The sequence below is a fragment of the Harmonia axyridis genome, chromosome 1, assembly GCF_914767665.1.
Source record: "Harmonia axyridis chromosome 1, icHarAxyr1.1, whole genome shotgun sequence".
Classification (NCBI taxonomy): Eukaryota; Metazoa; Arthropoda; class Insecta; order Coleoptera; family Coccinellidae; genus Harmonia; species Harmonia axyridis.
The window spans coordinates 85604045-85627305 of NC_059501.1; the positions used below are offsets into that span (position 1 = coordinate 85604045).

Genomic DNA, 23261 nt, shown 5'->3' on the forward strand with positions numbered 1-23261 from the left:
ATAGAATCTGCACTCATCATTTTCTGCTATACCCATTCCAATGAGGTGTTTCCTAAGGTGACAATGCCCTGCCCTGTAAGGAATCCTGTGAAAAGGTGTAGTATATTCTTGCTAAGATCCAGATACTTCTTATATCTCGCAGTGTCAAAGTTTTGAAGAATCTTGGTGGAATGATTCAACCCAGGTTGATTCCGCCAGAGTATTGCTCTTCTGGTTTTTTCCTTCTGCTGAAACCCTTTCTTGTAAGTACATTTGCCTTTACCACAGAAAGGATCCGGGCCACATGAAAGGAGATTGAGTTTCTTTTCTGGAAAATAGGTTGGCATTGTTTATTTGATTATATGTTGAACCACAAGATATACAATTTTACCTGCTTAAATTTGATCTCTTAAATAATAATTGGGGATTATTTATCTCAATTGTAGCACACCCAATCCAATTTAATGATAAATGATCTTATTATGATCCTATTTTCTAATAATTTTGAATGGCATCAGATGATTGTGCACCTAGTTATCAATGTGGTTCAAAGAAGTGTGTCCTCGAGTATCTTATAGTTTTAAATCGTCTCTCCATCATTTACTCCAATGCTGATGCTCTATGGGAATGGTTCTTCATTTTGAAGTTTCTTGTGCTCTTTCCAATATATTTCACAAATGCTGTTGTCTGTTTTGAGTATTGTTATTGTAGCAAATCTATCTTTCTCAATTGGAACGTGTAATCCAAAAAATCCTTCCAATTTTCCCAAATAATCTGTATTGGCTCCAGAAAGCAATCATCAAGATGGAATCGAACATCCAGAGAAAATTAAAATTCAGATAAGAGTCAAGCATGGTTATATTTCCTCACCACTGCTGTTCAATCAATACTCTGAGGAAGTTTCAAAGAGGCACTGATGTGTATCGAGGATGGTATCAAGGTTGACGGAGTGATACTGAACAATATAAAATATGCTGACGACACTTTCATATTTACAGACAGTGAAGAATCCTTACAAAATATAAAAGATGCTGTATGAGAGAGAACAAGAATCTAAAAAAAAAATCATGATAATCTCGTAGACCATTGAGTGCATACAACAAGTGACCAATGACTTAGGATGCTGGATAACTGACAGTGTAGATCCAGATATTCAAACCAGATCAAGAATATAGAGTATGCTAGATCAGCTTTTGAGCGAATGCAGAGAGTTGTAAGTAAGATGTCTTTGGACGTGAAACTACATCATTGAACGATTATAAGTTATATGTACTATATTCTTTTATATGACCTGGACTCTCAAATTGACATCTCTAAGGCGAATCGAGGCATATGGAATGTGGTTCTCTGGCAGAATGATCAAGATTTCTTGAAAAGATTGAGTGTCGAATGAGAGGGTAGACAGTGTTCATGCAGAGGGAGAGCTATTAACATTAACATTGGCATTAACATATTGAAGGGTGGAAACCAGCCTCCTCCGGACAGGCCCTGGAAGGTAATCAGCATGAAGTGCTCTAGTAGATTATAAAGGACAATATAGAGTGAAAATAAGGACTGGGAACATAAGAGGCAAGACAGGGATAAATATCCAAACACCGCCCAAAAGGAGGACGAGTTTGTCATGGTTGTCCCCAATTTTCACTAGAAGGGGCACTAAAAGAAAAAGAATGAAGCTATCGATGGGAAATTTGTCAACAACACATAACTAAAACAATAAATTCAATCAACAACAGCAATGAAATTCATGATACGCTCCCATCCCCTTCAAATCGACCTAAAACCCCTCAAAACTTCCCTCCCACGTCCAAAACAAGCCTCCATACGTCTCTCGCGAGGCGTTCTAGCCAAACTTTCCAGTCCAGAGAAAAGAAGGCGCTTGCATTTCCGATGAAAGCAAGACGGGAATACAAACAACTTGCGGTCGTCGTCCCATCTCTTCCTCCTCAGGGCCTGAGTGGATTTTAATTCGGGGGTTGGAAAACGGACCCGTTCTTTTCTCCGGGAGAGAGAAATATTCATGGGAGTTTTTGACGGAGGAGGCATTCAAAGTTTTGAGAACATTTTAGGTTATCCAAGAGGCGGAACGGATTTCTTTATGGCGCTGAATGGGGTTGAAAGAGCTCGAAACAGCCTGAATGGGGGTTGGGGTGGTGGATGGGAAGTTGGAGGGGAGGGGGTGTAGGGGGGGGTTATCAATTGGCGATGTTCTTTTTCAGTGGTTGGGAAAGAGGACGATGGTCGTTTGTGAAATGTTTTAATGAATTCGCTTTGGTGTTAGTTCGGTCTTTTTTTTTGAAGAAAAGCTATATACAGTGTGTTCCACGTTTGCAGGTTACTGATATCAATAAAAATTAATAGTGTGAAGCAAATTCTATTTGAAATTTGTCTACGCCTTTTCCAATTGTATTGGTGTACAACTTTGCTTCCGCCGTTTTGCAATAGTTGGCTGTAATGGTAGTCAAAATAAATAGATCGTAGATGTTATAAAGCGTGTCATTTTTAGAGCTATAGAACGTTAAATGGCAATAAAACAACGGTGGATTATTCGATTGACATGAATTTTATTTATCCGCAAGATGATCTTGTGGTATTACATTTTAAATATGATTTCTGGCATATGACCGCCACGGCTGGCTCGGATGTAGTCCAATCTGGACGTCCAATTTTCGATGACTTTTTCCAACATTTGTGGCCGTATATCGGCAATTACACGGCAAATGTTGTCTTCCAAATGATCAAGGGTTTGTGGCTTATCCGCATAGACCAATCACTCTACATAGCCCCACAAAAAGTAGTCTAGCGGTGTTAAATCACAAGATCTTGGATGCCAATTCACAGGTCCAAAACGTGAAATTAGGCGGTCACCAAACATGTCTTTCAATAAATCGATTGTGGCACGATCTGTGTGACATGTTACGCCGTCTTGTTGGAACCACAGCTCCTGGACATCATGGTTGTTCAATTAAGGAATTAAAAAGTTAGTAATCATGGCTCTATACCGATCACCATTGACTGTAACGTTCTGGCCATCATCATTTTTGAAGAAGTACGGACCAATGATTCCACTAGCCCATAACACGCACCAAACAGTCAGTTTTTCTGGAGGTAACGGTGTTTCGACATACACTTGAGGATTAGCTTCACTCCAAATGCGGCAGTTTTGTTTGTTGACGTAGCCATCCAACTAGAAGTGCGCTTCATCGCTAAACAAAATAAAATGGACTTAATGCGCGATACGTATTCCGCACAGAACCATTATTTTCGAAATGAAATTGCACTATTTGCAAGCGTTCTTCAGGCGTGAGTCTATTCATGATGAATTGCCAAACCAAACTGAGAATAAATCACTTGACAGCTGTTAAATCGGTCGCTATCTTGAACAGTAATGCCAACTTAAAGTTATGTACCTCGAAAAAAACACCCGTTATAAGGTAACAGTTCAACAATAGGAGTTGAACAATGGGATAACTATCTAGAGGAATACTCCATGTCTTACTAAGGCAAAGAAATCAATGGTGCTTCCACCGACCTATACCAAGAAGATCTTGATGCTACCAAGAGCTGAGCTTCGGATAATGGAGGGGCTGCTGACAGGACACTTTCGGTGCAAATACATTTTGTACCGCATGTGTGAGTCAGCAGATGAGATCTGCAGGCTCTGTGAAAAGAAGGTACAGCCGAGCACATAGTGTGCAAATGTCAGGGAATGACTAGCCTAAGAAACACTCTCATGGGAAAGTCAGTACTGGATACTCACGAAGTAACAGGCAATGCTCTTAAGGATGTCGTCGGCTTCTTTAACGGTATCTACAGCCTTCTTGGGTTTGGACTATGAATAATATGGGTGTAGAGATAAGCTAAACCAACTTGGAGGTCATACCTTTATTAGTCATTTTGTTCATACTTGATCATTTTTTTGTAAAGCTCGATAAATTATACTTCCTCCTTTTCTTTAAAATATTGTGTTCTCTCCATGAAATGAATTTTTTATGACACATTAAGCATTTACTCAATACACTTCAAATTCAGTGTTCCCTAAATCAACTGAAAAGAAATTCAAAAACGCCAATTTATAAAAATATTCCTAGACTTTTCCGATATGAATACTATACTATCTAGCTCAAGGTTGAAGTCTTTTAAATTCACCTATGTACATCTCCTCAAACCCACAAATAGACCTAATATGATCCTGCCTTCTACACAAAGCTCGTGGACTACAAAGTGCGCTGTTCCGCTGCTTCAATCTCATAGGATAACATATTTTCCAATTTACTATTACATACACCAACAGCCACTCCATATCAACCACAGACTGGTCTGGACATGTCAATCAATTTTCGTCGCCAGCTAAATATTTCCATACCACAGCCTTCAGCTCATTTGAATACTCACGGAGAGACGGCTGAACGTCACGAGATGAACGTGGGATGCTGTGAGGTTGGAAACACCGCGGGGGTTTGACAGTTACCGAGGGATTCATTTCAAGCTCTTTTTACCATTACGTTCGGCCTTTTGTGGTGATACAAAAGTTTACGGGGTTGATGCAAATTTTGTATTTTATTTTTATTGTTATTATTCCTTTGTTGTTCATCCCTTTGTAGTTTTTATGATCGAATAACCTGCATAAAATGCGTCGAGAATTTTCTATGAACATGGAGATTTTATATGGTTGGAACATTTCCTGTTCTGATAGCAAGAGGTCTTGATTTTAGTGCAAAGCGTTAGTCGAAGTTTTTGGTTTCTTCACCCCGTAGTGATAATGCTTGAACCAATTATTTACATATTGTTCAATATTATTACATATCTTATCATTGTAAGATGAAGATTCGATTCCAAAACTTGCCTGGACCAGGCGACCTCTGTCCTATAGACAGAAACTCAAGCTTTATATATGAGAGATGTTGAGAAACTTGGAATCACATGACCAAAAGTCTTTACCGTTTTAATACCATGAAATATCTGGCTCCATAATGGGTACCAGGGCAAATATAGTGGTATCGAAGTCAATGACAAAGCTGATGACTTAGAATGAAGGAAAATAATGGATAGCACTTGCTCTACCTGAACCCCTCCTGTGATTTTGAAGAAAACAATAAAGAGTGGCACTTCATTAATGAAAGCCCATATACACTGTGTCCGTAAAGTATGGAACGAATTCATTTTTAGCTAAACAGACCATTTCAAGAAATAATCCTCAAAAATGCGATTTTTATTTTAATTTACCGTATTTTAAAATAATAATCTAATATACAGGGTGAATTACTTTCAAGTAATGACTTCACTGTCATTTTTTTTAATGAAACACCCGCATTTTGTATCAATTTTCCGATTACTCTAGCTGAGAGGATTCCAAAAATGTATCACATGTTGATTCCAATTGGTACAGGGTGGACAAAAATACAATAGTTTTGTGTGTGCTCATAATGTAACGCGTAACATTCTTTATTAGTTAAATTAACAATATTTTCAAAAATACTTATTGTCTAGCGGCAATTGGTTTGAATGTAACACCCTGTAGTTTGTTACATTTTTATATTAATAAAAATGAGCTGTTTCCAAACATGTTTGGTACTTGTGCTGTAGCAGACAGAATATGAGCACACACAAAACTATTTCTGTCCACCCCGTAGGTACCAATTGGAATCAACATGTGATATATTTTTTAAATCAGCTCAAATGGAGTAATCGCAAAATTGAGACGAAATGGGGGTGTTCCATTCAAAAAAAATGACGGTGACGTCATTACTCGAAAGTAATTCACCCTGTATATTAGATTATTATTTTAAAATACGGTAAATTATAATAAAAAATCGACATGTTTCAGGATTATTTCTTAAAATGGTCTGTTAAGATTGAGATTGAGATTTTAACAAAAGATCATGCTAGTCGCGGTTCTCAAAGGCTACTTTCTACCCCAACACTGAATCTTACATGATTCAATCTCTCCTGAAGATATGAGTCACTATTGTTGTGAATGGCAACAAAAACAAATTCCTATACTATGCAAATATTTCCCTAGAAACTAAATATATTTATCTACTCCTTTCGTATTATACCTATATTCATTATTCAACTGCTTTTTAGCAATTAATTGTATATATTAACAAACAACGTGAGTTATAATAACTCACTGCCATAACTCACTATAATAAATCGGCAAAGAAGTATAGCAGCAAAGAGTGCTTCTGTATTTCTGTTCTTCTATTCGGTTGGGCAAAAGAGAACATTTCATTATTGTTATTGAGAGAAAGAATGTAATTTTAATAATTTTGACGTTTATAGGTAACTTTTGGGGTTTATCAATGAAGTTCTCTTTCTTTTCTTGTATTTAAGTGTTTATTGTTATAGTCATAGATAACATATAGTATTCAACTTGAGTTAATGGTCTTAACTCACTTGATGAATTATAGCAGTCGCCTCATCTGCGTGAGTTATGACCTACATTACTGCTCGTTGAATAACATATTATTATCACACGTGCTTAAAAGCATGAAGAATATTCCCGAAAATAACGTCCTCTCTGAAATTGTAGCAAATCCTTCCATGAGAACCCAACACATGACAGATCGTTTCTGAAACGTAGGAAACTTCCCGGGCGTCTAACAAAAAGGCAATCTCGAAGTCGCCTTGTCCCGTCTCTCCTTCGAACGAGGTATAAATATTGCAACAGGCTTAATTAAATCGCAGTAGGGATATCATCCGAGCGGAGAATTCGCTCAGACCCCCCTCAGGCTAGAAATATTCCGGGGAAAACTCGAAATATGCTCGAGGAATTTTCTACCTGCCCACCCCCCGTCTGCAAGGGATGCATATTCGAAATTTTGAAAGTCTAAAATTAGGTTGGTAGCTACATTGTATTTGTGATATTTAATTAGTCCTAGTACCCACTACTTAATATGGTGTACCTCTTTAGTACCGCCGTTTTCCAATAGATGGCTGTTGCGATAAGTGGTAGTCGAAATAAATAGATCGTAGATGTCATACAATAAGGAATAAGCTAAGGTCTTTGTAAACATAACGTCATCGAAATATTAGTCGATTTGTTTCTGTATTATGAAGTTATTTTCGATTTCGACTCACGATCCAAATTCTAGTCATTTGAGGGAGGTTCATCGAATGCTCTCAAATACCTAAAGTGAGGCCGCTTTTAGTGGAAGAACGTACCAAGAATGGTTTCAAAGGCAATTTTGACGTCGAAGACCAGCATGGCAAAGGAAGAGAGAAGGTTTTCGAAGATACAGAATTGGTGGCATCACTTGATCAAGACTCCTGTCAAACGCAACAAGAATTGGTAGGATCATTTGAAGTGACGCAACAAGCCAATTCAAAATACCTAAAAGTCATGGGAATGATTCAGAAACAAGGAAATTGGCTGCCGTACGAGTTGAACCGAGAGTTAAGGTTAAGACACACTGGGAAACATTGAAATGGAAAGTCCTACTCCACCCGCCGTATTCTCCAGACGTTGCTCCCTCGAACTATCACTTGTTTGGCACACTGGTTTTATGAAGAAGTAAAAAATTGCATCGATTCGTGGATCGCTTCAAGAGATGACCAGTTTTTTCAACGCGTGATTCGTACACTGCCCGAAAGATGGAAGAAAGTAGTGGCCAGCGATGAACAATACTTTGAATCCTAAAAGTATAACCAGTTTTTCACAATAAAGCTTCGAATTTCGGCGAAAACGGCGGAAGCAAAGTTGTACACCTTTGAACAATAATTATATTCAGGGAGCCGGAAACAATTTCACATTGAAATCTTCTAAATCCCCATCAGAAGAACTACAGTACACACGAATTGACAGTGCGTCTAGTGTGGCACAGAAGGCCAATCGACGCCTCGATTGAGTTCAACCAGCGTTGCGTTGCGAACATTTTTTTGGGTTTTGGCTTCCTCTCGAATTTGTCTACAAATAAAACGAATAGTGATTGGATTACTTGAATAATGTAGTCTATTAATGGTCAAATTATCCTGATTATTCACGAATGAGCACTGATTTTGAGAGAACACAATATTTATAAACGTTGTCCAAGTATGCATCTTTCTATGATCAAAAATAATAAATTGATGGTGTTGCCATAATAGCCTTTAAAAATTGTTCGAATCATTCCTATCAGAAAACTCTCAACTTCTCAGCTCAAAGTCACAAACCCTTCTAGATCCGTCCCTGTCAATCCGAAGAGGCATAAATCACTCGTACAAATGTCGCCATTCTCCTCCAAGGAGGGAAACGATGAGTGACATTTCATCCTCGCGCACGACCAAAGAGGACGAGGGCGAGCGTCTCATGTAAATAGTTGCATTATCAAAAGAAGCACGTTGCCGGAGAGGAAGCAGCATCCTTGTAGCGTCAGGACGCCGGAAGGGTCGATTGGCATCTCGAATGCCAACCTGTGTTCACCTTGCCCACTTCTCGAACGTCCCTGGATCCGTAACCTATTATTTCTGTCTGACAGCTAGAGCGAGGGAATGTTAAAGGGGAATTTTCTGAAGAAGACGTGGGATTTGTAGCTGACCCTCGAGAAGGGTTGGCTCGGATAGGCAGCGTTTCAATGCTAACACCTTTTGAGGGTGACCTAGTGGAAAATGGAAGTCTTACAGATTTCTCGTAGCGTCACAAGAAGATTTTTTTCAATGCGTTGTAGGTTTTTCAAGATTTAGGGCATTTCCAATGAAAAAAAAAATTTTTTCTTTAATATTCAACTTTATTCGTCAACATAGAAAGTCACTAACATGGAAGTGCTTAGGAGAATTGGTAGGAAAAAAGGAGTTGAGTTGATAACTAAGGAGAGAAAGCTGTAATACCTCGGGCACATAGTACGTGACAATAAATACAGTATCTTGTGACTTATAATGCAAAGGAAAATAGAGGATAGAAGATGCCTGGGAAGAAGACGTATTTCATGGCTGAAGAATCTGAGAGAATGTTTTGGGTACAGCTCTTTAGGTAAATAATTTCTTTCTTATCTCTCTACTTTTTAGAGCAGCTGCCTCAAAGGCCAGGATAGCTATGATGATTGCCGACTTCCTCCGTGGAAATAGCACCTGAAGAAGAAATCATCTTTGAGAGTGATACATATACTCCTAACTCTTCTGTACAAAGATTCGTCTTTGCCAATCTTCGTTCCCTGGAGTATTTGTTGGTTTCTGAAAAACACAAGTAATCACTGAAGGCCAGATATGGAGAATGAGCTGGAAGGTCAATCAGTTGGAAGAGCAATTCATTCACGATTGACATGGTTATCATCGATTTGTGACAAAGATCATTGTCGATACACTGAATTTGGTTGAATCCATTTTTCAATCGAGAACAAATGTTGCGTCACTGAAACTTCGAAAATCTTCTGTAATTTATCATATTTGGTTGGAATAGTTAATTTTTTTAAACCCGAAAATCGCTCATATCTCCAAAACGGCTCATTCACAGAACCATGTAGATTTCTACTTATTTTGAGATCTAGAATTAGTTCACAAAATATTGAAACGTTGTTGTTCATCACCCGGTACAGCTTACTCCAGAAGGGAAATTTTTCAAATGATATTCAAATGAAAATGAGAGGTGAATTAGCGGATTTAAATTCAAGAGTGCTATAGATCGAAAACACGAAGTAATCATTTCATTAAAGGGAATGAAAGTTCGAGAAGTGTACTGAAGTAAAGTAATGAGCTCACATTTCCCTAATTTTCCTTTTTTGAGCGCTTTTATCCAACTGATTACTCTATCCTTCTGTCGCAATGTCTGTAATTTTCGAATATTGAGACAAGAATGATATTAAACGATGAGCTCTGAATAACTTATGACAAATCCTTCGCCAAACTTCATTCTATCAGGCCGGCCGACCGTAAACACAATAAATCTCAAACAAAAAGACTCTGAAACTGACAGGGTTATAATGTGCTCCATCGCATGACCAAAAACAGAAAAAATTTTAAAAAAATTAAGAAAGCAATGACGTGAGTTCTGGAGTTGAATATATTGAAATGCGATTTTTACCTGTACTACGTGATGTAGACGTGTCAGATAAAACTTAAGGATTCCTAAAATCATCTGCATAGCATTAAAAAACTCAACAGCATAAACTCACCAAAATATTAGGAAAGTTAGCACTCCCACATTCGAGGGTCACCTTTGGGGACAAAGTGAATATATATAGGTATATATGTGGCCTCAAAAGGAGCAATTTACCCATGAATGAACAAGCGCTGAAAAGCTCCTGACTTTACATTAGTGCGGTCCTCGTTTTATTTTGGTAAATCGATTATGTTTAGTCGCTGAATGCTTTTATGCAACTAATAAAGCTTAAATTTCATCAGAAACGTCTACTTCACTCAAAATTCCAAGAAAAATTGCATTTCAATTTCATCAGCTAGAAGGAATCGACTTAAGAAGTCCACTTACGTTGCAAATTGATTCCAGGAATGGAATTATTGCTTTCAAAACTTGCGCAGGAAGCACTGCTCGAATGAGATGGATTTTACCGAGTATACTTCCTTTGTCCAACCTCCCGAGTTGGAAAAGATAACTCAGGTCGAGGTGAAAAGCCGCAACAAGAAAAAGGCGGTAATTTATAATACGGACGATATAGAGTCGGCATATCACTTCTGCCAAAGTGGTTACAATTCGAGCCTTTTGCCTCGATATAAAAGTGCCCCTCCTGCATGGGGTTGGAGGGAATTCTGAGAGCACACTTCCAGTTCACAATGGAGATCGGTCTATATTTTTCTCGATTTTCTGGCTCTACTTGTGAATTTATAGAGCTTGAATCTTGGGTAGCACAATTCTTTTATTTTAATGTTCAATGAAAATGAACCAGGTGAAATTTTCTTCTGCTTCTTTACTTTTGAGGGTTTACTAACAACATGATATTTTTATGTATATCCTGAATCGAACAACTGAGACTCTCGGGTGAAAGGGTGACAAAAACCCTTAGCAGTGTATAGCTAGGAAATCAGGCTGATGCTTCTGATAAAAAGAATCAGATTTTGCTTTGCTGATGCTATCGAATTCTTTGATTAAGTAAAATTTCTAAGTTTGTGTATCGATCATTCTTTGAAGTTAAGTGACCTTGTTAAATACTTTTCAATAATGTTCAGCTCATTAATAATATGCTTTCAAAATATTCATAAATTCTTACTTTTTTAGGTGTTGGATTTCAAATTGTTATATACTCATATGAAGCTTTTGTTTGACATATTTTTTCGGCTATGATGTACTGTTATCAATGATTCGGAAAATAAAACATTAAAGTCCATTCTTTCCAATTCCATAACGCCGAATTCTGGAAGTTGCTTTGAAATCAAATGTAGTTTTTCTTTCAGAAGGATTTGGTTCAGATTTTGTTCCTCTAAACAGTCTAAACTCTTATTGCAGTGATTGCCTAGATTTTAAGATTCTAAAATCGTCCATAGATTAACTGATTGCAGTGAATCGTGATAACTCTGAAAAAATCAATACCTAGTGTTCAATTTCAAATCAATCCGCTGAAGTTCGACAAATAATTAATTCAACTTTTTTTTTAGGTCAAAGCTGTATTCTCTTGAAGGAGTCAGATCTCACAACAGAGGTAAATAGAAATATATTTTATTATCGGAATTTACTACCAAATTTGGGGTAATTTTTTTCAACTAAGTATATCTCATTCGTTAATTAATGATAATACTTTCTAGACTTTGCCAATTTGACCAAAGGCAAAGTGAAAATTTCTTCAAATTAAAAAATGAGAATTCATACTTATTAGTTCAATAACACAATAACATTTTTACGATTTTTTTTATGAGTGAGCTCATGTGGAGTAATTGGTAAACTATACTGCTCTTCTAAATTTCAGTTCCCATGTAATTCAAGACTAACATAATAATCCTATTCGGTAAGATTCAATTCACAGTAACATAAATATTCATTAATTATTGGAGTATGTACACAATTCACATTATCTTTGAAAGGTCTAGTAACAATATTCTTGGCAAGACATTGTAACATAGTTACAATACTTTTACATATGCACTGTAGTCTGTAGAGAAGAGCGATATTTCACGAACTGTGATTTAATCACTGATATCAGAATGTCACAGGTTGTCACGGTTCTGAAAAACGAATACAGAGCGTGACGGGATCACATTTGAACATTTCACAGATCTTTTCAGGGATTATCATCGTCCGTTGCATTCGTAAATTATGAAGGCAGCCTGATGTTTTAATTGCTTCGGAACCTTTTTCGACTAACATAATTGCATATTTTTATGACAATCCCAGCATCGTAGGCAACTTCGCCTGCTTTAGGAAGTATTTTTGTAGGACTAGTTAAACAATAAATACTTGCTACAAACAAATAATAACAACTGAATTACTGCATAATTGGTGGTGGCAATAAAATTCTAATTTTATGCTTATCTTTGATGAGCAACCCCAAAGAAATTCTTTCTATATTGAAGTTGCCGACCGAAGCAATAAATGGTACTCTGTATTATAAAAAATAAACGAAAACACGCCAGAGTCATAATAATAATAGGCGAAAGACCAGCAATCTTTGGGCTTTATTCACAAAAGTTGATGTAAATTATGCTACTTGTAATTTATGCAAGTTGAAATTATCTTTCAAAACCACCTCTTCAAATTTGAGGAAACATTTGAAAAATCGATATCCTTCTGTTACGTTCCTAACTAAATCTGAAGGAATCTGAAAGAGTTGAAAATGTAAGAAAAATAAATGTTTTCATAATAATTTTTCATTAATTTTGCTTTGAATGATAATAGTGACCAATTCGAGTTGCAAAAATAAACGAACTAAGGTTTGGGTGATTCATACAATTATTGATAACAAGCAACCTAAACAGTGATCACGTCACGCTTTAATTTCACTGATATCATAAAGTAACGTTCACGTTTCACAACGTGATCTAGAAATCACGGTATCGCTCATCTCTAATAGTCTGAGTAATGGTAATGAGTAATGAGATGAAGCATAGGCGTAGCTTACGAGGGGTCTAGGGATATAACAGTTGCATCAGAAAACGAGGAAGTTATTATCAACTTTTATATATTGTGTAAAGTTCTAGACTTTCCTCCCTACCAACTTTCGTCATCCTCCAACCATTTTCAACCCCAACCAACATTCGCACACCCCAAAACTCCCTCCGGCTATGAAATAACGTCTGCCCGTCGCATCAGGGGTGCCCAACTTCCATACCCACCCCTATAATGGAATTGATTACCTACCCCCTTCCCCCGATTGAACGATAAGCGAGTCCGGCGAATCTAATTAGTCGGAGCATAGAACAAGTTACGATTTCGCCTTCTGTGCGTGTTTGTCACGCCGAAACGGCAACATCCGGCAGTGCGGTGGTTGAAGGGGGAGATTTGGGGGTGAGCGGGATGGTGATCCAACGTAAATTCGTTGGGATTCCCCCAAAGGACTGTATTTATTGGATGGGGTGATTGAATATGATGGAAAATGGGTATGGAATAATCAGTTTAACGGAGAGGAAGAGGGATGGAATAAGTTTGGAGTGTGACGAAAAGAGATGAATGGATGTAGAGTTTTTTATTTGGGGACATAATTGCGATACGTCAAGATTATAAAAATTGAACTTGCTTTCATTGTGTTATGTTATGTTTGATGGATCATCATAAGCAATAAACCAATAAGGAGTTTGGTTATGATATCGCAACAGAGATTGGTACACATTTGTATTTCAAGTGGAATCTTGATTTATCTTGATGTGACAAGAAATAGTCTGAATCTCCGCAGTTAGTTATCCGATTCGAATGAAACTCTGCACATATGATAACAGTCACTCCTCGAAGACTTGAGCCAAATTTTATATTCCTAGTACAACAAATATAGAAAATAAGATTTCACAGAAAATGGTCCAAATCTCCGCAATGATTCATACGATCTGCATGAAAATTCGCACGTATGATCACAGTCATCACTTGAAGACTTAAGGCCAAAATCATATTTCTTGGCTCCACAACCATAGAAAATACAATAATAATAATAACTGTTCTTTATTGGCCATCGATCGAAGACCTTCAGCCTAGTGTATTACACATCAAAAGGGAAAAAATGTATTTTACATACAGTAATTCTATAAAATTCAAACAATCTATCGATCACCCTCTGTGTTGGAAATTTTCTGGGAAGAGCAGTTACTAGATCCCCGTGGAACATACTTTCTGGTCTCTCTACATCCTCTAGGTCTTTAATTTTGAGCGAAAATCTTCTATTCGGGGCATCTAGTCTTTCCTTTATTGGCTATATTTTAGTTTTTTCATATAGTAGCTCATTTGGTGGAGGCTTATACGAGTTATAGTTCTGAGTGCTGTTCTGTCTCCAAATTCTATAGATTTTTCTCAATACCGAGTCTGCAATATTCACATATAATGGATGCCCATATTCTAGGATTGGTCTACAGATGGTTTTGTAAATATTGGTGAAGTTTTTCAGACAAATTCCTTCATCTGTATATGTGAGGCATCCAAATTTATTTAGCTCTTACCATTATTCTTTTTTCAGCGATGTTAGAGTTTTATTTCATATTTGCCTCGTTGTCCACTTGTAGTCCTAGGTATTTTATTGAGGGAGATGTTGAAATAACTCAATTTTCAGTAAAAATGACCTATATATCTTAAAATACCTTTCCGATCAGGACGAAACTTTGCACATATAATATCAGTCACCCCTCGTAGACTTTTGACGAGTTTCCTGATTTTAGATGATCCACAACCCTCGAAAACACAATAACTCGATTTTGACAAAATGACCTAAATCTCTGAAAATACATCTCCGGTCGGGACGAAACTTTGCACATACAGTAAGAGTCACCCAACGAAGACTTCTGACAAGTTTTATGATTTTAGAGGAACCAAAGTCATAGAAAATGTAATCATCCGATTTTGATACAAAATGGCCTAAATCTCTGAAAATACATATCCGGTCGGGACGAAACTTTGCACATACGGGTACAGTCACCCGACGAAGACTTTTGCTAAGTTTTATATTTCTAAAGGGAGCGAAATCATAGAAAATACAATAGCTCAATTTTGATACAAAACCCGAAAAAGACTTTTGCAAAGTTTCATAAAAGTTCCATAATAGCGATAGGTCCTGAGAACGGGTACATAGCTGCAGTCATTGATCAACAAAAATCGCTTATAATGAACCAAACCTGCCAAGTGCTCCATCTCGATTCGCAGCGCCAGTGGCAGCGTGTAAAAACACACTCAGCGAGTGAAAAAGCCCAATGATTACCATGCTAATGACTGGCGAAGTGGTGGTGAACATCCACCAGCAGTGCTTTATGAATCCCATTTCGCTGGCTAACATGTGTTCTGAATGAACTGAAAACTGCCGGCTGATGCGCGAATTGCCCTCTTCTAATGGTCCTTCACGTCGGATACGATATATGTGTGACACTTTTCGCAGCGAAAGCGCGTCATGCATATAAATCCAGAGGAATTGAGTGCCGGACCGCCAAACCCGGTGAATAGAGTGGCTGAGGTGCAGTGTTGCCGGATGCATTGCGTCGTTTATCCGTAGTACGGACAACTTAAACTTGTATATCAAAATATCAAAAGCGGATCTATAGGATTAGTCCTTGAGATGAAGGCATAGATTCGTCTACTTTTCAATCCAATAATTCCTACCGATTAATTAATAGGCCACTATCTTTCATTTTTCCTTCAATTATCGGTTTCTTAATTGCATACGATTTACTATGAAATGTTCTTCATTCGTTATCAAAAATGTCCTGACCGCTTTCGCAACATGGTTTTGAACATTGTCATGGTCACATTATTATGTCTCTCGTTTCATTGCAGCTATTTGTCTTTCAATGCTTGGCTCAAACGCATTATTTGCGTTCAATGACGATCGCCTCTGTGATTGTATCAGTCGGTTTTAACAACTTTTAATACATTGCGATGATCTGGTTCCACCAAATACTGAACATGACCTTGAAACCGTTAATATTCGGTAGGGCCGTCCATGTGTAAGCATGGCCGGGATATCCCCACGATTCTCTGTGCTTGGGATTATCGTAATGAACCCATTTTTCGTCTCTAGTTTCAATAGGATGCAGAAATCCCTTCCGTCTTTGCCTTGCAAGCCGATGTTCACAAGCAAACAAACGCCGTCTAACATCTCTAGGCTTCAACTCGTACGGCACCCAATTTCCTTGTTTCTGAATCATTCCCATGACTCTCAGGCGTTTTGTAGTGGCTTGTCACTGCCAATGATCCTAAAATTATTGTTGCGTTTGACATGAGTCTTGATCAAGTGATGCCTCCAATTCTGCATCTTCGAGAACCTTGTCTTTTCCAGCGCCATGCTGGTCTTTGACGTCAAATTCACCGTTCTTGAAGCATTGAAACCACTCTCGGCACGTTTTTTCACTAATAGCTGCCTCACCATAGGTGAAGGGTGTATTCTTTTAGAACTATAGAACTTTAAATTGCAATAAAACAACGATGGATTATTCGATTGACATGAATTTTATTTATCCGCAAGATGATCTTGTGGCATTACATTTTAAATATGATTTCTGGCATATGACCGCCACGGCTGGTTCGGATGTAGTCCAATCTGGACGTACAATTTTCGATGACTTTTTACAACATTTGTGGCCGTATATCGGCAATCACACGGCGAATGTTGTCTTCCAAATGGTCGAGGGTTTGTGGCTTATCCGCATAGACCAATGACTTTACATAGCCCCACAGAAAGTAATAATAATAATAATAATAATAATAATAAAGTTTATTGATCCTTTGTGACTGTTACAGTATAGGACAGGTCATAATTAATACAATTTCTAATACATAGGTATATAACAATTGACTAAAACAAAGGTATATATCACTCAACTTTACAAGACCACAATTCCAACGATCCATCGCTAAGATAATCAGCAGTCGAGTAATAACATTTATTCAACAATAATTTTTTCATTAAAATTTTGAATTTTATTTGATTTTCATTCTTGAAACAGTCTGGTAAATGATTAAAGAGCTTTATGCTCTGATAAGACGGTGAACGTTCAAACCGGGAGGTTCTATGACTAGGTAGAGTTAAAACATTTGTGTTCCTTGTGGAATAACAATGAAAATCAGATAATTTTGTAGCAGAATTAAAATTTTTCTTCATATGAAGTAAGCATTTGAATATGTATATACAAGTCACTGTCATGATTTTATTCTCAATGAAATATGGTCGACAGGAGGATCGAGGATGTATATTGAAGATCATCCTTATTATTCTCTTCTGACATATCAGAACTCTGTTTAAATCTGATGAGCTTCCCCATGTCAAAATATTATATGCTATGTGAGGATTACTTAGAGAGTAATATACATCTAGAATAGACGTCAGTGGAAACAAATTTTTTATTTTATTTATAGCGAAAAAAGAAGAATTCAACTTTTTGCACACCATGTCAATATGATAAGACCATCTCATTCCATCGTCCATGTAGACTCCCAGAAATTTAGTCCACTCCCTTGATGTCAATGAGATGTCCCCACAAAACACAGAAATGCGCTCTCTGTTCCAAATTTTCAACCCGAAATGAATAAGAACAGTTTTTTCAACGTTAACCATTAACTTATTCATTCTACACCAATCAGTGAATAACCTGATTATATATGAGGTCGACTCCGTGAGCTCCTCAGGGCTCCGAGCCGTGACAAGTATCGAGGTATCATCTGCGAATAGTGTAATTTGGTCTGCGTCGATACAGACCGGTAAATCATTTATGAATAGTAAAAATAGCAATGGCCCCAGAACGGAGCCCTGAGGAACCCCCAGAACCACCTCACATTCATCCGAACTAGCACCATTCACTCTGACTTTCACAGTTCGACCACTCATGTAACTTCTCAACCAATCCAAAAATATACCCCTGAATCCCAAATTATAACACTTACTCAACATGAAGGAGAAACACAATGAGTCAAAAGCTCTAGACAGATCAAAAAATAACCCAGCCACACACATACCCTCATCCAGACGTCTGTAGACAATTTCGACAAAAGAATATGCCGCTGTCTCAGTTGAACGTCCCGGTCTGAAGCCATGTTGAGAATCCGTGATTACTCGAGTATTCTGTTGAACACAATCTTCTCAAATATCTTCGAAAAGTTAGTGAGAACTGATATAGGGCGATAATTTGCAATGTCCTGCGGATCACCTCTTTTATGAACAGGAGTGACCATACTTTTCTTTAAACAATCTGGAAACCTTCCCGTAGATACAGATAAATTTATTAAACTAGCAAAATGATCAGAAATGGATTCATTTATAGTCTTTAACAATCTTGTAGAAATAAAATCTATACCTGTGCTTTTTTTATTGTTCAGCTTGTTAATTACATTCATAACTTCATTCTTCGAAACAGGATGGAAAAAGAAGTTTGAATTCAGCATTTTTGAAGTTGTACATGATGGAGACAGATGTTTACCAAAGTATTCATGTAGCTTCATTGATGTTATAGTAGAAAAATATTCAGCAAAAGATTTCGCAATTAAAGTTGCATCAGTACACAAATTTTCCCCCAGAAGTAAAGAGATTTCAGAATCCTTTGATTTAGTCCTCCCCGTTTCTAAGTTGACCAGATTCCAAACAGTTTTATTCTTTTGACTTGAATTTTCTATTAGTTTCGCATAATAATTGCTTTTTGTGTTATTGAGTAATTGATTATATTCCCTTTTTGCAGATTTATATAATTGCAGGGAATTAAAATTTTTCAAGTTGGAATGTAACCAAAAAAGATTTTTCAAATGATGGCTACTCTCTCTAATTTCAGTCGTTATCCAACCTCTTGAATAATCCTTTTCACCACAGACGCGTTTAAGCGGACAACATTCCTCAAAAACGTATCTGATGGTATTCACAAGTAGTCTAGCGGTGGTTAATCACAAGATCTTAGAGGCCAAATCACAGGTCCAAAACGTGAAATTAGGCGGTCACCAAACGTGTCTTTCAATAAATCGATTGTGGCACGAGCTGTGTGACATGTTGCGCCGTCTTATTGGAACCACAGCTCCTGGACATCATGGTTGTTCAATTCAGGATTGAAAAAGTTAGTAATCATGGCTCTATACCGATCACCATTGACTGTAACGTTCTGGCCATCATCGTTTTTGAAGAAGTAAGGACCAATGATTCCACCAGCCCATAAACGCACCAAACAGTCAGTTTTTCTGAATGTAACGGTGTTTCGAATACTCTTGAGGATTAGCTCCACTCCAAATGCGGCAGTTTTGTTTGTTGACGTAGCCATTCAACCAGAAGTGCGCTTCATTGCTAAACAAAATAAAATGGACGTAGTGCAAGATAAGTATTCTGCATAGAACCATTATTTTCGAAATGAAATTTCACTATTTGCAAGCATTGTTCAGGCGTGAGTCTATTCATGATGAATTGCCAAACCAAACTGAGAATAAATCTTGAACAGTAATGCCAACTTAAAGTTATATACCTCGAAAAAAAACACCCTATATTTGAGAGCATTCTATTGCATCTATTGCAAAACGGCGGAAGCAAAGTTGTACATTAATATACTGTTCCTTGACAATCTTAACGAATGTAAAACCACCAACAGTGAATATTATATAACGTGAATGCAAAAATTAGAAGAATCGTTCTCAAATGACAATACTCCTTCTCACAAATTGATAAGAACCTTGGTCAAATTTATCGAATTGCGCTTCAAATTAGGTAATTCTCTTTCAAAATCTATGTCCAGAGATAATATGTGCCACACATCGAAAATCTGTATGAATACGAATGAATCTGTATATCTGGCAGCACTGCTAAGGCTTTAATACGTTTCTGTACGGCTACCTGTTTTTCTGTGTTCCCCATTAAGGGCCGAACGAGAAGGTGGAGATTGGGGAGGTGCGAGGAGGGTGCGAGGGCCTTTCTGAATTTGAGGAAGGTAGGATGAGGCTGACAGGAACAGCGCTTAGAAAGGTTCTGGAATAATTCACACGACTACTAACTGCTTTTAAGGGTATTGCAGGTTCGGTATAAACGAGGCTGGCCCTTGTGAATGTTAATATAACGTGTTAGGATGATATAGTGGAATTATATTGGATGGTTTCAACTTAATTATTAGATTGTGCAAGGGATAGAGTGGACGTAAATCAATACTTCGATAGAAATTGCTATACATTGAGTTCTACCGCAAACGTCGTTTAATAATAAAGGCTGTTTTTTAGAGCTATAGAACTTTAAATTGCACTAAAACAACGATGGATTATTCGATTGACATGAATTTTATTTATCCGCAAGATAATCTTGTGGCATTACATTTTAAATATGATTTCTGGCATATGACCGCCACGGCTGGCTCAGATGTTGTCCAATCTAGACGTCCAATTTTCGATGACTTTTTCCAACATTTGTGGCCGTATATCGGCAATAACACGGCGAATGTTGTCTTCCAAATGGTCAAGGGTTTGTTGTTTATCCGCATAGACCAATGACTTTACATAGCTTCACAGAAAGTAGTCTAGCGGTTTTAAATCACAAGATCTTGGAGGCCAATTCACAGGTCCAAAACGTGAAATTAGGCGGTCACCAAACGTGTCTTTCAATAAATCGATTGTAGCACGAGCTATGTGACATGTTGCGCCGTCTTGTTGGAACCACAGCTCCTGGACATCATGGTTTTTCAATTCAGGAATGAAAAAGTTAGTAATCATGGCTCTATACCTATCACCATTGACTGTAACGTTCTGGCCATCATCGTTTTTGAAGAAGTACGGACCAATGATTCCACCAGCCCATAAAGCGCACTAAACAGTCAGTTTTTCTGGATGTAACGGTGTTTCGACATACACTCGAGGATTAGCTTCACTCCAAATGCGGCAGTTTTGTTTGTTGACGTAGCTATTCAACCAGAAGTGTGCCTCATCGCTTAACAAAATAAAATGGACGTAGTGCGCGATACGTATTCCGCACAGAACCATTATTTTCGAAATGAAATTGCACTATTTGCAAGCGTTGTTCAGGCCTGAGCCTATTCATAATGAATTTCCAAACCAAACTGAGAATAAATCACTTGACAGCTGTCAAATCGGTCGCCATCTCGAACAGTAATGCCAACTTAAAGTTATATACCTCGAAAAAACACCCGTTAGAAGCAATATTTGTTGGGCAAAAGTGTTTCATTCAAAATGTTTTCCTACAAGAACTGTTACTTAAAAGAAATGCCATTTTTCAACTTCGACTCCCTGTTTCTCGAAAACCAGTCATGGACTTTCTTATTCAGGAGGTCATATTCTACAAAATACGAAATATTCAGAACAATTAGATGATGACATTTTTCTAATAAGTAGCTACTTGGTCCTTCACAATGAAATTTATTAGAAAAATTTCTAGGTAAAAATTTGCAAAGAAGTTTGATGCCAGAGGCCCCTGTCTTCGAAAATTCAAGCATCAACGCCAAGTTTTACGTAAGCAAATGAAAATCAAACACTTTCTCACCTGATCATTACTAATACAGCCCCATAACCTGAAACAACCCCCTTTCATCACCGTCTCAAAATAAAGAGCAGCCATAAAAATCCCGTTCTAAAGTCTCCATCCTCATTCTCCCATAAATCCCTCACGTATACAGCAGCGATTATCGCCTTCCTGCAGGACGTTAAATCACCATTTACAGGTAACGTTGAGCGATGACGTTCTTCACGTAAAATCAGGAAATATATCCCCAGACAACGGGCGACAAGTGAGAAACGTCATCTTGTCCGACCAACTCCCAGTATGGGAGCGGACGTAAAGTCCGCATTAAAATATCTTGATTAGGAAAGGTCGTTTATTTCCGGTCTGGGCGTCGTTATTCCCGGGACGCCAGTAAATCAGGATGAACTGGTGGGGATGAGATAAAAGGGAAATATAGTGGTTGCGTCCACGTCTCACCGCGGTGATATCTTCAGTTGTCGATTTACAGGTCCTGTATATGGAGTGGAGCTGGTGGAGTTGATTAGAGATGGTCGTTTTGTGATGCAGGGTGGGGCAGGATGCAGTCCTGAGATTCAAAAAAGAAGATATACTGGAAGAGTTACAAACTGGGGAAGAGATAGATTAGGGAGGTTCCATTTCACTGCGACCTAATGGTCTATTGTGCCCCTCATCAGAGCTATTATCGTCATAACGTGATCTACAGCTCGCCTTCCAGTTTCAGAGTTCTAATGAGTCCAGTATCTGGGATGGCTTCAAGGAGGCTACTTCCTCACGTCTACAAGTTTCTGTTCTGAAGCATTCTTTGTGTTCGCTAGAGATGGCGAGGCATTCCGTCACCAGGTATTCCGAAGTTTCTTCCTCCTCCCCACAAAATCTGCACTCGTCATTATCTGCGAGACCCATTTTCATGAGGTATTTCCTAAGGCGATAATGCCCTATGAAGAATACAGTGAGGAGGTGTAGTATATTCTTACTAAGATCAAGATACTTTCTGGACTCGCAGTGTCAAAGTTTAGAAGAGACTTTTTGGAATGCTTTTCAACCCAGGGAGTTTCCGCCAAAGTGTTGTTTCTCTTTCGTTTTTTTCCCTCCCTGAAAACTATTCCTTTTTGGTACTTTTGCCAATACCACAGAAAAGTTCCGAGCCGATGAAAAGAGTTTGTGCTCCTTTTCTGGAGTGTGTTAGCCTCTTCATTACCTCTAATTCCCGAGTAACCGGGAATCCAGGCTAAAAAGACCTTGTTATTCTTGCCTATTCCATTTTTCTACATAGTTTTCTTCGGCACTTCAAAAACTTCTTAGAATCGATGATATGTGAGTTCAGTGCTTTGATTGGAGACTTGAAAAGTTGTTTAGTCTTTCCAAATACTAATGAGTAACTCTGCAAATTCCTATAGCATGAGGTACAAAATGTCAGCTCATGATAACTATATGAGCATCTTGACGTGAGAAAAGGCCATGACTGAACATTTCTGCGACAAAGTTTCCTGTTGGTTTTGAGAGAGATACTGTAGACATCAGTTCTGCATGGGATCTCAAAAAAAGGAGATTACTTTGATGAAACGCACTCGGACTTCACTAAGAAAAAAGATTCGTAAAATTTCCTTCATCCAACATAAAACAGCACATGTAGCTTTCATTGGTTGAGCTTCAAAATATTGTGGACCTTCTGCACATTCTGAATCGTTTAAAGTCTGATTTGAATGCGGAATCAGCTTAATTCATTATTTTCAAGCGAAGGTTAATGTTTCTAGGAAACCTAGTTATAAGTTCTCTCGAAGTGATGCCCGAGTATCTCATGGAGGTTTGTCAAAA

General features: G+C 37.9%; 1 protein-coding gene across 1 annotated transcript in view; it reads left to right on the plus strand.

Moving 5' to 3' along the window:
- Positions 1–23261, plus strand: part of LOC123671676 — a 111494-nt gene that overhangs the window by 19148 nt on the left and 69085 nt on the right. Inside the window, exon 2 of the mRNA XM_045605637.1 lies at positions 11500–11543. The gene's annotated coding sequence lies outside the window, so the exon portion shown is untranslated. The remainder of the gene's footprint in view (positions 1–11499; positions 11544–23261) is intronic.